This window comes from Lichenostomus cassidix, chromosome 3, assembly GCF_008360975.1.
Source record: "Lichenostomus cassidix isolate B80296 chromosome 3, HeHo_3.0, whole genome shotgun sequence".
NCBI lineage: Eukaryota > Metazoa > Chordata > Aves > Passeriformes > Meliphagidae > Lichenostomus > Lichenostomus cassidix.
In genome coordinates, this window is record NC_139483.1 from 95,539,130 (window position 1) to 95,551,368 (window position 12,239).

At 37.7% G+C, this 12,239-nt stretch overlaps 1 long non-coding RNA gene across 1 annotated transcript; it reads left to right on the forward strand.

The window, feature by feature from the left end:
• The first annotated feature begins 5,509 nt into the window (after positions 1 to 5,509).
• On the forward strand, positions 5,510 to 11,527 carry LOC146440250 (uncharacterized). Its single transcript, XR_014851384.1, has 4 exons — positions 5,510 to 5,600; positions 6,975 to 7,047; positions 10,936 to 11,046; positions 11,388 to 11,527. It is a non-coding gene; the product is annotated as an uncharacterized LOC146440250 (long non-coding RNA).
• Positions 11,528 to 12,239: the final 712 nt, after the last annotated feature.

Here is a 12,239-nt window from a genome sequence, read left to right on the forward strand (position 1 = left end):
CCTATTTTAGTATTAATGAGAGAAGAATTTTATCATATTCTGGTATTTGTGACTTATTTGGTTTAGGATGATAAGCATATATTTTGTCTGAGAGCAAGAGGGTTCTGAGGATTAGGTAATATGAAAATTCTGCAAGGAATTACTTACATACTTTTGCCCTGCTCTGAACATTCTTGACTCCTAATCTTGGGGGAGGAAGGGGAATCCATCACCTTTCCTATTACCAACACATCCTTTATACCTTTTATCTCCTTTGTGTGAGCTAAGGCTAGTCTAGCCAGCTATATATGCTGCAAATTATTCTTTGCTTTAGGTTCAGGGTTTTTTTAAGGGAAAGCAAATTCAACATTAGTTTGAAAACCAATGCAGCAAGGGTGTAATGAGAGGGAAAATACAAAGGTGACACAGGAGCTACTTGAAATGCAATCTTTTGTATTTAAGCAGTGAATTTGCTCTGTAATTTAAAATTTGCCAGTCACCAACCTGTATTCTTACTCTTTGTGTTCCATTAATATTGCTTAGGATTTGCAAACATTTCTCTTCAGAAATATGTTAATTTCTACATGCTGCCTCTAAAATGTTCAGGCTCTTACTAGGAATGGATGATGATGTCGTGTTGTGCTAGGTTGCACCACACCACACCTCACCTCTGCCTGCTTGGGTGTGACCTAAAGTAACGTCCTGTGCTGTACATGCATCACAGCTGTTCTAACTCAGCATAATCTGGGCTGGATATTGAAACTTGATTTGACAAGCACTTGTCCAATTAACAACCATTTGCAGGTCACAAAGGAATGTCAGGAGGACCCCATTTTAGACAAGTTTTGATGTACATTTGCAATCAGCATTGATGGGGCCACACAGGAAGGGTGGACATGCCTCCTGCAAGACAGGCACAGCCTTTGAGTGTCATTTTCTCTGATGGAGAGCAGAGGAAGGTTGAGGCAGATACCTTTCTGAGATTGTCCCCAAGACCAGTCTTGTGCCACTCAACCATCCTCCTCATTTCAGTGCTAGGTGTATCAAGAGCTTGATAAAATCTACTGTGCCAAAATCCTCTAAAATGCACTCTGGAGTTCTGAAAAACAAATTGTTCCACAAGCAGCAGAACTTCAGGCATTTAACTGCCTGACTCTCCCATGTGGCTGCCCTTTTCTCAGACCTCACTGCTTTTTCTTCAGTGATCACTCCAATTTGTCTGTCTCTCTTTCGTCTATATGGTATTTACTTTTATGAAATAAGTACGAATTTAATACTCTTGAGCTTTTGCCTTTCCTATCACAGTTTTTTGAAATTTGCTAAAAGGTCTGAAGCAGGGGACAAACTAAGACATTGACTTGAAGAGGTGTAATCACGTATACTTTTTTCCTAAAAACAGGTTGAAATCAGCTTTTTGATTTGTTCAAAACAACTTTTCAGGTCATTTTAAGTTAAAGTGGTAAGGACATTCCTGAAAGTGTGACTGTATATAATTGAGGTATAAACACAGCAGAAATTAAGTCAATATCAGAGTTATTCCTGATTATTTAAAATTGCAAGTACCTTTGATTCCCAAGCCTTTATCACAAGCAACAAAAAAATTATATTTTTATTAAAAATCATGAAAAGGAATTATTTCTTCTGTTGTTGAATATATCATGAGGAGCTTAACAGTAAAGAAAGAGATAAACAGTATTTCCAAAGAGGATGATGAAATGTAGTGTAACATTGAAAAGCCCTTCCAAGTCCACAGCTGTCACTCTTAAGTCATTAAAAAGATTAATATATGGTATTGAAATTGTCACTGGTGCTTCATTTCATTGCTGGTGCATGAGGTTCATTATGAAAGAAAAATTTTAAGCTACAATGCAGAAATTTGCTTAAGAGACTTAGTTCTTATGAGGACTGCTTCCAAAACCATCTTCCAAAAGAGTACAGAGGAGGCTGTTGAACAATAACAAAAGAGAAAATGCCATTTGAAAACACTGGCTGGTCTAACTTTAAATTCTGGGCAGTCAGAGAAAAAAGCAGAAAAGGGGATTCAGATATGGATTTCATACACCACAGTATGCCAGAGTGCTTTCATCCAAGTTATGGTTTCTTCAAAGAAATAGAATGCTTTTGTCAAATTTAAGGGTTGGATGGTAGTACAGTTTTCACATTTAACCTTTTGACTCTGACTCCAGTCAGTTTTAGATTGCTTGAAGTTGAAACTCATTCTATTAGAGACTTTGGGTTTTGTGTGTCATGAGTGCAGTATTTACTGTGTTCATTGGGTGGGGATAAATGCTGGAAGGGCAAAGGCTCCTTAGCTCTGCCAAGGTGAGCATGCATATTTGGTTATGCATTGTCACCACGGAAGTTTATTGGCAATAGAATCATGGAACTGTTTAGGTTGGAAAAGATCTTTATGATCATTGAGTCTAACCATAAACCAATGGAAAAACATAATTTCATGTACATGTGAGTAATCTTAGCCACTGAAGTGAGACATGCCATGCGAATACTTTATTTTTGCTCCTGCCTTTGTTGCTTTCCAAGGGTAAAATTTATCCTGGCCAAAAGGCACATGCAAAAAATTTTCCACGTGTATAAACCACAGAGGTGAGTAGGGGTGTAATGGGCAAATGGGGACCCTCCATCACAGCTGGGAAAGGCTGCAAAAGAGTAGGATGTCTGTGCACTGATGGGAGACCACTTAGTATTGATGCAAAACCTGTGGCTCCCTACTCAAGGCAGTTTGAAGGGAGGCTGTGGCTGCTCTCTGAGAACTGTGGCACCCCCCCACCTGAATAGAAAATTCAATTTGCTGTTACTGTGTTTGTGCCTGTGAGAAAGTTGGATTCCCACCTCACTCCATCTGCTTACAGGCACAAGCACAGCTACAGGGGATTCAGTTTTTAATTTAAATGAATACTGGTGGGAGCTCAAGGTATTCACTTCACTCTGGTGAAAGCCTGGAAGCTATTAAAAAAATGGAGAAAAGTAAAAGACAGGGTCTGTCTCGTTTGGATTGCCCTTCAAGGAAACAGGAGCTACAAGAAGATTAAAACTGTGATGATAGGGTAGGAGCAGATGTTCACTCTTGAGGGCAGTGATGGAACAATAATTATAGCATATGTTGGTGTCCTGTAGACAACAGAAGACTTGTACCAGTAACTGTAACTTGATAAATCCAGACAGATATGTCAGTACTGCTCATCTGTATGTTCTAATTCACTGGGAACAAAAGAAAAAAAAAAAAGAGTTCTCCTCTCACATGCAAAAACTCTTAGAAACAATTACATATTTCAAGAAAAGTTAAGACTATTATAACTTTTTTATTGTAACAAAGAGGAGAAATTTGATAATTAGTGTTGGATGGAGGGCAGAGGGGGAGGCTTTTACATTTCAGTTACCTGGGGAGGAGGGAACTGGGTGAATCAGAGAAGAGGTTAAATTGCATTCCACATATATGGAGACAAGCCTTGCCTGTAAGTAAAAAGCCTATAACTAAAGATCTGGAGGAAAAGAGTTCTAAAGCAAAAAGCTAGAGTCTGGAGAAGGAAATCTACAGTGGTTAGTGTGTAAAACCACCTTTAAAATACAAGCCAGACTTAACATATGTAGCAGCAGTTTCCAGGCTTCTGCTGATAATTCCCACTTCTGGTTGTGATCCTCACTTGGCTGAATTTGACCCTTATTTTCAGAACTACTGATAGAGTAATGCTTGATGTGCTTGATCCAAGTCATCAAGTACATATAAGTGTTTCAGTTTGCAGTTTGTCATGCCTGTTCTAAGATCTCAGCAGATGTTATTTATTTATTTATTTAATCAAGAGCAGATTTTTATCTAATATTGGTGGGAAGCTTCCAAGTATGCATATATATTTACTCTCTGTAAAGGAGCACTGCTTTCACTGGGGGACTTGAGAAAACTGTTTCTGTGGAAGGCAGTCATCTTGTTTAACAAAAAGGTAATTTAGAAAGTTTGATAGAAAAGGCAATAAGCAAGAAGCAGTGCCCATGGCAAATCTATTTAGAATTTCACCATTTATCTCAATGGAACCAAAATTCCAGGAACTCTGTTTCCCTAAAAGCCATCTTTGTTTACAAAAGAGAAGGTACTGCAAAGATTTCAAAAGGCTAGAAAGTATAAAAGTATTACCTTGATTTTCTTAATAGACCTTGCTAGAAACCTTTCATTTGCTGGGTGTTTTTTTATATCTTTTTTGCATTTTAATCAACGTGGGCCACTGTGGCAGAGCTCAGGATTTATCTTGGGTGAGAAAGAGAATAATGAAAGTGAGACCTCCAACTTTATATTGTAGGAAAATAATACTTTCCCTGCACTCTTCATGCCAGTTGGCCTGCAACTCTGGCATTAAATACTTCAACAGTGAATAATGAGAGCGATTAGGATGAGTTGAGTTTGAATCAAAACACTATCAGGAATATTACAGGATGACAGATTATTTTTAAAAGATCTATTTGCTTTGTTTTATAAATATATTATTCCATGTACACATGGAACGTATAAAAGAAAAGTAAATGATAACACATTTTTCTCTAACTGAAAAGTATCAAGCTCTTTTTTATTCTAAGACAATGAATACAAAAGAAGAAAATGAACCAAAAACATTGAAGAAAATATAAAAGAACTATATGTTCCTACTGCAGTGTTAGAAATTTTATTAAAGTATTTAAATCTATTCCTGCCTCTGATTCTTCATTTGCTCACAGGGTTGATGTTACCAAAGACAACTGGCATAGCTGAATTATTTCATGGTTGGTAAACACCCAGGGTTTGTTTCACTGTTGTAGAAACTTGATGGTTTGAACTCCTAAATTCTATCTTTGGGTGATATTACAAAAGTTCATTTCGCCACTGCTGATTTCCCCACTGCCTTCTCCCTCTCACTGTCATATGTAACTGTACACAGCCTTTTTTTAGAACACTCCCTGCATCCGTCTCCAAAAATGAGACACTCTCCTCACAGAAGGCCAGGAAGAAACTGCCAGCCAATTGAGCAATGACAGGATTACCCACACAATCGTCAACTACATCTGGCACAGAGATAAACAGTGATAAAAAGTAGGCTGATACCTGTGGTTCCTGTTGCTTTTGAGGAGTTAAGTGTTCTGTGGTTTTGTGGACAGGTAACATGCTCACACCTATTAACTAAAAAAAATTATATATACTGGTGTGGAAAAAAAAAATCTTATGTATTATGCTCTTTGGCTATGCCTTGAAGAATTACGTAGAACGGTTCGAGGCTACTCGAGGTCTACTGATTACTGCAAAGACCTGACCTTTTGTGCCAAGAAGTTAGCAGCACAATGATTTTATCTACCTGCTGGAACAGAGAAGTGTTTCTCTACCTCTTGGATCTGGATATTGCCTGCAGTGATACATATGTTACTTTAAATCTTCATTTGATATAAAGCTATGTGTAATCAATCCCTGAACAGAATATCTGAAATAAAGAAAATATAATAAATGTTTGTTTTAGTTTTAGGGGGTTTTTTTAAAAAGCAGCAGAAAAACTCCAATCAGCATAAGTCAGCAATGGTACTGTGCTGTGTTTGACTGCACCTTATTCTGCGAAAAAAGAAATTTGTGTGAAAGTAGCTTGAATCAGGTAGGTTTCATCCTGTCTTGTTTTCGGGACAAGAGAGCAGTACAGCTTTCCAGCCAGTACACTTTTGCTTATGTGGTGCTGTGCTTTAAGCAGAAATGCTTTGGAACTTGGTGGTCACCCTATGACCTGGATAATCTGCATTGATAATCTCACTGCAGGTAAACTACTGAGGACTACAGTGCCACTAAATTAATGAAAATATTATGGTGTCTGAAAATATTCACAAATATAGGGTCTCCACACATTTTGTAAATCAGGACCAAAACCATCCTTTGCTTTGTCCACCCGCACCCATGGTTTAACTTTTTCTGGTTACTGAAGCCGCCTCCCAGGACTGTCCTGGTCACTTAGGCATGTAGGTGGCATAAATGAAGCAGGGCTGGGCTTGGCACCATGGCTCTGGCCACAGCCACCTCGGGCTGCCTGGGAACAGAGCAGGACAGTGACTGCTTTGGGTCTGAGAAGTGTTTAACTGAGTGAACTGAGCTGGGAATTCCATCTGGCTTTGGAGGCAGAGAACAAGGCACACAGACATATCTCTAGATATTCCATTTTACTGCTAAATGGAAAACCTAACTGGGCTAAGACAACATGCAGACAAATGCATATATTTCTAGACATCCTTGTTCCTTTTTAGCATGAGAAATTCACAGATCTGTAGAAAACAATGAGCACACTTACAGACATTTCTTTATCACAGTTTCCTCCCAGCACTCCAGGAGTTTTGGCCAAAGACAGCATCCTTTCATGATTCTCTGACTCCTCTTTTCTATAAATGTTTTTCTTTCCATTGAATCATGTCTTTCACTCCCTCCCTTTGTTGAAGATTACTTTATTATGATTTTGGCTGGTCCTGCATTTACAAGAGATTATTTTGCTATGAAAATATACATTAAGCTTCCTGTCTCCCATTTAAAGCTTTCTGACCTGCACTTTGAGCTCTCTCAAAATTATATCTGTGATTATTCTTTTGTTCAGCCTTTGTGGATTTTCCATGCTCAACTTTTTATTTTTCAGCAAAAAATTGGAATTACTGATTCTCCTAGTCCAGTGCAAGAGAGTCTTATCAAAATTAGATGCTAGCAATCTAAATATTACCCTCTTCTTCAACACCTCAAATACATCAATGACGGTAACTGGCTGGTTCCACTGAGAGGTAAACTCACAACCAAAATCAAAAGTAATGCATTTTGTTACTTTCTGTAAAAAGAAAACACTGTCTTTTGTTATATTTTATATATTTATGATATACCCAAAAAATCAGTTTACTTACAGTCGGTGAAAAATGAGGCTTAGGATGAAATTATAAGCTTTTTCAAGGGAAAGTGTCTGAATATTTATTAGAAGCCTAAGAATTGTTTTGAATGTTTTCAGAGCTCTCCATAAAGATCTGATCACTGCAGTCACTGAAGCCTGGAGAGCAATTCAGGTGGAGCAGTGCTATAGGGTAAGTTGAATTCCCCTTTCCTCTCCATTGATTATATTGACTATATTTCCCCTATCTACATTTACTTGTAGCTCGTATAGAAAACCATGTTATGAACAGATAACTTTAAGGATCTGGGTTACTCACCTATGTTAAACTGTCTGGTACATTTTGAGAGTTCATGAGCTGCTCCAAGAGACATGAGACTTATGCAGGTCTTGTGTCACATCTGTCAGCTCTCCCTCAGAGATACTCTAGAGATGTCAAATGGATAGAGACTCCTATCTTTAGGCAACCTCAATATGAGCAATCACACACTGGAATCTGGAAGGAAATTTTGCCACTTCCCCTGACTAGTCAAGCACTTAATTCTGATGAAATGAAGGGTAAAAAACTGAAATCTACTTCCTGTTTCTGCTTTTCCTAGAGTTAGTACAGATTTCTATTTTGTTGAAGGCACACCTAGATAACCAATTAATGTTTGCTAAATTTTTCAAGATCTTCCCGGGAAAGAAGCAAAGCAAGATTGATATGGCTGATTGGGAGGAGCTGATGAAACAAGGCTTTCTGTCTGGCAGGGGTTTCCTACCCTGCCAGCTTTCCCAGGATTAACACCATCTCATTTAGACTTTCTTACCTTTTTGGTTAAATGTGTGTAAAGTAAAGATAATGAGTCAGTTCTGCCCTCCCATTGACCTGCTTGGCTCTCCAGGGCCAGTGGTATCACATTTTTGCCATTCAAGGGAGGAAAGGACTTGATAAAAGCCACCTGGTGCTTTGTTACCTGAGGACTGATCATCTGAGAAGCCCTTTAAGTGGGATAGCATGGAAGTGAGGACCAATATAAACGTAAGGTAGAGCAGAATGCGACTTAGAAGAGAGTGTAGGATCAGCTTTACCTATCAATTTCTTACACTTGTAACTTACTGCTTCCACTGAGAATTTGTTTTCAGTTATTTGTGCATTGAAAGAAATGCCTTTAATTTATGAGTAGAAAATGCTGTAATTATGTAATGCTCTACTAAATATGTAAGCAGTAGTTTAGCTCCTGAAAGGTGTCAGGACAACTGAGAAGAGGGGACACAAAGCTCAGAGATCCATCATAATCCTTCAATCCAATCATTCCTGCACTTGCTTTTGCTTTGCTTCAATTTTTGTTCATCGCATTGGAAATTGTCAGGAGAGCAATTAATGTTGTGTCTCTAAATCTTTATGTATGACAAAAGGAAATCACTCATCTGTATTGCCAGCCCTGGGGGAAGGGAGAGCAAAATCCAGGGAGAATCTAAATTCTCTTGAACTGCTCCAGCAAAGACTACTGGATCAATTAGTGTGACTGGCGTGAATGTGCAGCAGGCCCTCCTGGCAAAGTGCCGCTCTCAGCATGGGGCTGAGCTGCAGCTTGGTGATGCAGTGCTGCCCTGGGAAAGCAGGACTCATACTGCCTGCTGGATCACTATGGAATTGCTTTCACAGGACAGAATCCCAGCTCTCTAATTGGTTGTGTTGCTCTCTTTTCAGTTTTTGCTTTACACCTAGAGCACCACTTCTTTGGCTGGAAAAGTCCCTGCTACAGTCATTGCTGCTTTCCTACTGATGCCATTCTGCATTTAACATTTCTTTCGCATGGGCAGAATTTTACATGCAAAACACTGTTGATATAATATGTACCATGGCATCCAGTAGAGTGTTTGAAAGTGATTAGTGTTTCTTTACAGGTGCACTGTAACAGTGCATGGAATGCCTGGTTTGGCTCTCAGCACTGTATTGCAACTCATTTATCACTTTACTTGCCTGAAGTTTCAGTCATTCCACTTACACACCACTCTCATACACTCTTAGCAATGCCCTTGCTTTCACCTACATGCTTCTATTAAAGTCAGTAGTAGAGCTGATGGGAATAAGTCATTAAAATATTTATTTTTTTCTCTGGAAAACTGTTGATTTAAATAATTTTTTTTTAATAAAAATCCCATTGGCGATGATCAATACTTGTAAAAATTTGCATGCTGTTTTTAGTAGAAATTCTTTCAACTGTCTCCTTAAATATTCCTAGTAAATTTAACTCCATCATTTTTTTATTACTAGGTTGCTCTTTGTTATCTTTTGTTTGGGGAGATTTTTATTGGTGACAGTAGTAAAGCCTTTAATTTGTGTTGAAGAAAAGAATATTTTTAAACTCTTTTTAACAAAGCAATGAGCTCTGATATTGATTTCTCACCTCTCTGGCTTCAGGAAGTGGACATAATCGGATGCTGGTTGAGCTGGTTCAAGCTTTAGACTAATCAGACTGGGTTTTTACATAAGGTGGAAACACAGGAACACTTTGAGATCTAGCTTCAACTTGGATTCAGATTTTTTTAAAAAGTGAAAGAATATATAGACCCAAATTATTTAAATTTCTAGGGTTTCAAATCTAAATTCAAGAGTTTACATCTTGAGTCATCCATGATTTAGCATAACAACTACCTCATTTTTGAGAGATTCTTAGTTCTCTTTCTGTGAATTTGCAAAGTGAAAATCAAGCTCTTTATGATTATTGTTATTATTAATAATAAATTAAACATGTAATAATCAAATATAATAATGCATGTTATATAATGATAACTATATAATAGTAATATCTATCAATTTACATGATGGAATTGCATAGAAACACCAGTGACTCTGAGGACCAGATAAAGGAGCACAAGAAAGGTGCAAGAAAACATACATCATTTTTCTAGGCATTGGCAAATGTTTTTATCAGCAAATAATTCTCAACATTAATTCTCAGCCTATTTAATATTAGTAGCTTGGTTTCTCATAAACATTAAGAAATATGAAACATAAAATAAATAATAATATTTATAATGTACATTACGCATCTTGCAACCTGGCATTTTATTTTTTTTATTCTGCTCTAAGAAATTTACATGTGAAAGAGTATTATTTAACCTTCAGGTATCATGATAATAATTTCTTTTTTCCTTGTGGGTTATGCTCAAGGGTTTTTTTTTTTTCAGTTGTTTCATTTTTTTCCAATTTTTTTTTTGGGGTGTTTTTTTGGTTTTTTTTTAATTTCTGGGCAATATAAATAATTTAGGTAGTTTTCTGTTCATGGCACATGGTAGATTTTATTTTCCTGGATTGAAACAAGTTGGGTTTAGTCTTGAAGCTATTTAACTGCATAAACAATACACAAATGATGCCATACAAAAGAATGTGAAGCATGCAGACTTGTCTAGTAGGCATCTCTGAAATAACATATGTCCTAAAAGTCAGCTTGCCATCACTAGGGAAATAGTGACATGTCTGAGGCAGTGCTGCTGACATTGCATGAGGTTAATGAATGACAGTGCCAAAATGCCAGCACTTACCTTGTCACCGCCAAAGAGCTACAATTAAATTGCCCCTTAAAGAACTGACAAGTGACGAAAGGGGTTTCAGTGAAGGTCATGAGTATCTAAGATTTCTATTCCTTTGAGCACTGCTGTAATTCCTGATTTGCCACAAAGAAATCACAAGACAAATATCCTCTATAACCCAGCAGTCTTCCCACAGAATTATTAAATTACTGAGGCACAGTTAGTACTAAACCTGCAATATTAAGACATATTGTATGGCACCACAAGTTTACACACTCAAACTGTTCTGTGTCCCAAGTTATATTTCTTTCTTGACCAGCAGCATCCATAAAATGGGAAGAAAGTCCTCCAAAATGTATTAGACTTTTCTTTTTGAAAGAGCACAGAAGACTTTTTTCTCATGAGAAAGAATGATTTGTATCGCCCATGTGAAGGGAGGATTGGTACCATCTAACAAGGTTTGACTGTGCATCCACTGACAATAGAGGATGGTATGAATGCACCTCTTGTGCTGATATTAATATGAGCAAAATATTTTAGTCTTTTTTCTTTCATCAGTCAGGCAAAAATCCTACCAACAGAGGTCACAGAATCTGGTTTCCAGGGTTTAAGTGGACACTTTCATATGAATCTCATTTTTTAAACCCCTCATCTTTCTGACAGCATGGCAAAGGTAAAACACATTCCTAAAGTGTGAGTCAAACTGTATTTACATATTTACATTTCAGATAAATGAGTGAAAGTGTTTATAATAATTTTATCAAGTGTAGGAGTCTTTGCAATACTGTAAATTTATTTTAATGACGTGAAAGAAAGGTAATTTAATTTATATTTCTAGATATGAATTGGGAGAGCACTTTGGACTTAAATAATAATATAAACTCAAAATGGAAAGAGTGAAGAAATAAAGATAGTATTAAGCAAGCTGGCAAGAGAAATATTTCTGTCTGAGCTTTGAAAGTAATGTATGTGGGGGGTCTACAGAATGGAGAAAAGTGGATTTTTCCTCCTCAGATTGCAGAAGTTACAGAAAACTGATGTGTCCACACAGAAGCAGTCAGTGGAATGAGGAGGTGGAGAAAGCCACAACCAGATGGATGACAGAATCAGGAAGAGAAGGCAAAACCAGTTAAACAGAAAAGAGCTAGTCCATGGCAAGTCCTGAAGTGGGAAAACAGCTTTGTTTTCCTGAGTAGGAAAACATCTTCCAGAGGTTCCCAAATGCACCTTGAGTATGGTGAGACTAAATGCTGTTTTCTGAAACTGAAGCACTCTATTTCAGAAGCAGAATGCACAAGTATTAATTTCAGTGATAATACTGTGAAATACTGGACATTCTTTAGCCTGGTCGTATGGTCCTTCAGTAGCCTTGCATTTAAAAAGCATGGTGCAACTGCTATTGAGGGTCCATTGAGGTGGAATCTGCACTATGATTTTATTCCAAAAAAGGTGCAATATTCTTTTCTTCAGACTGGCCTAGTGTGTGCAGCATTTCTACATAAATTAAAAGTCTCTCCTCTCCATACCCAACGAGCTGTCACAACATCATGGAATATTTTAGGTTGGAAAAGATTTCTAGAACACATCTGGTTCCACATCCTGCTCCAAACTGGGATACTTTTAGTCATATTTTTGAGGATTTTTCCACCTGAGTTTTTTAATATCTTTGACAACAGAGATTTGGGTGGAACTGTTGATCTCCTTGAGAGTAGGAAGTCTCTGCAGAGGGATCTAGACAGGCTGGATCAATGGGCTGAGACTAATTGTATGAGGTTCAACATGGTCAAGTACTGGGTCCTGCCCTTGGATCACAACAACCCCAGGCAGTGCTGCAGGCTGGGGGCAGAGTGGCTGGAAAGCTGCCCT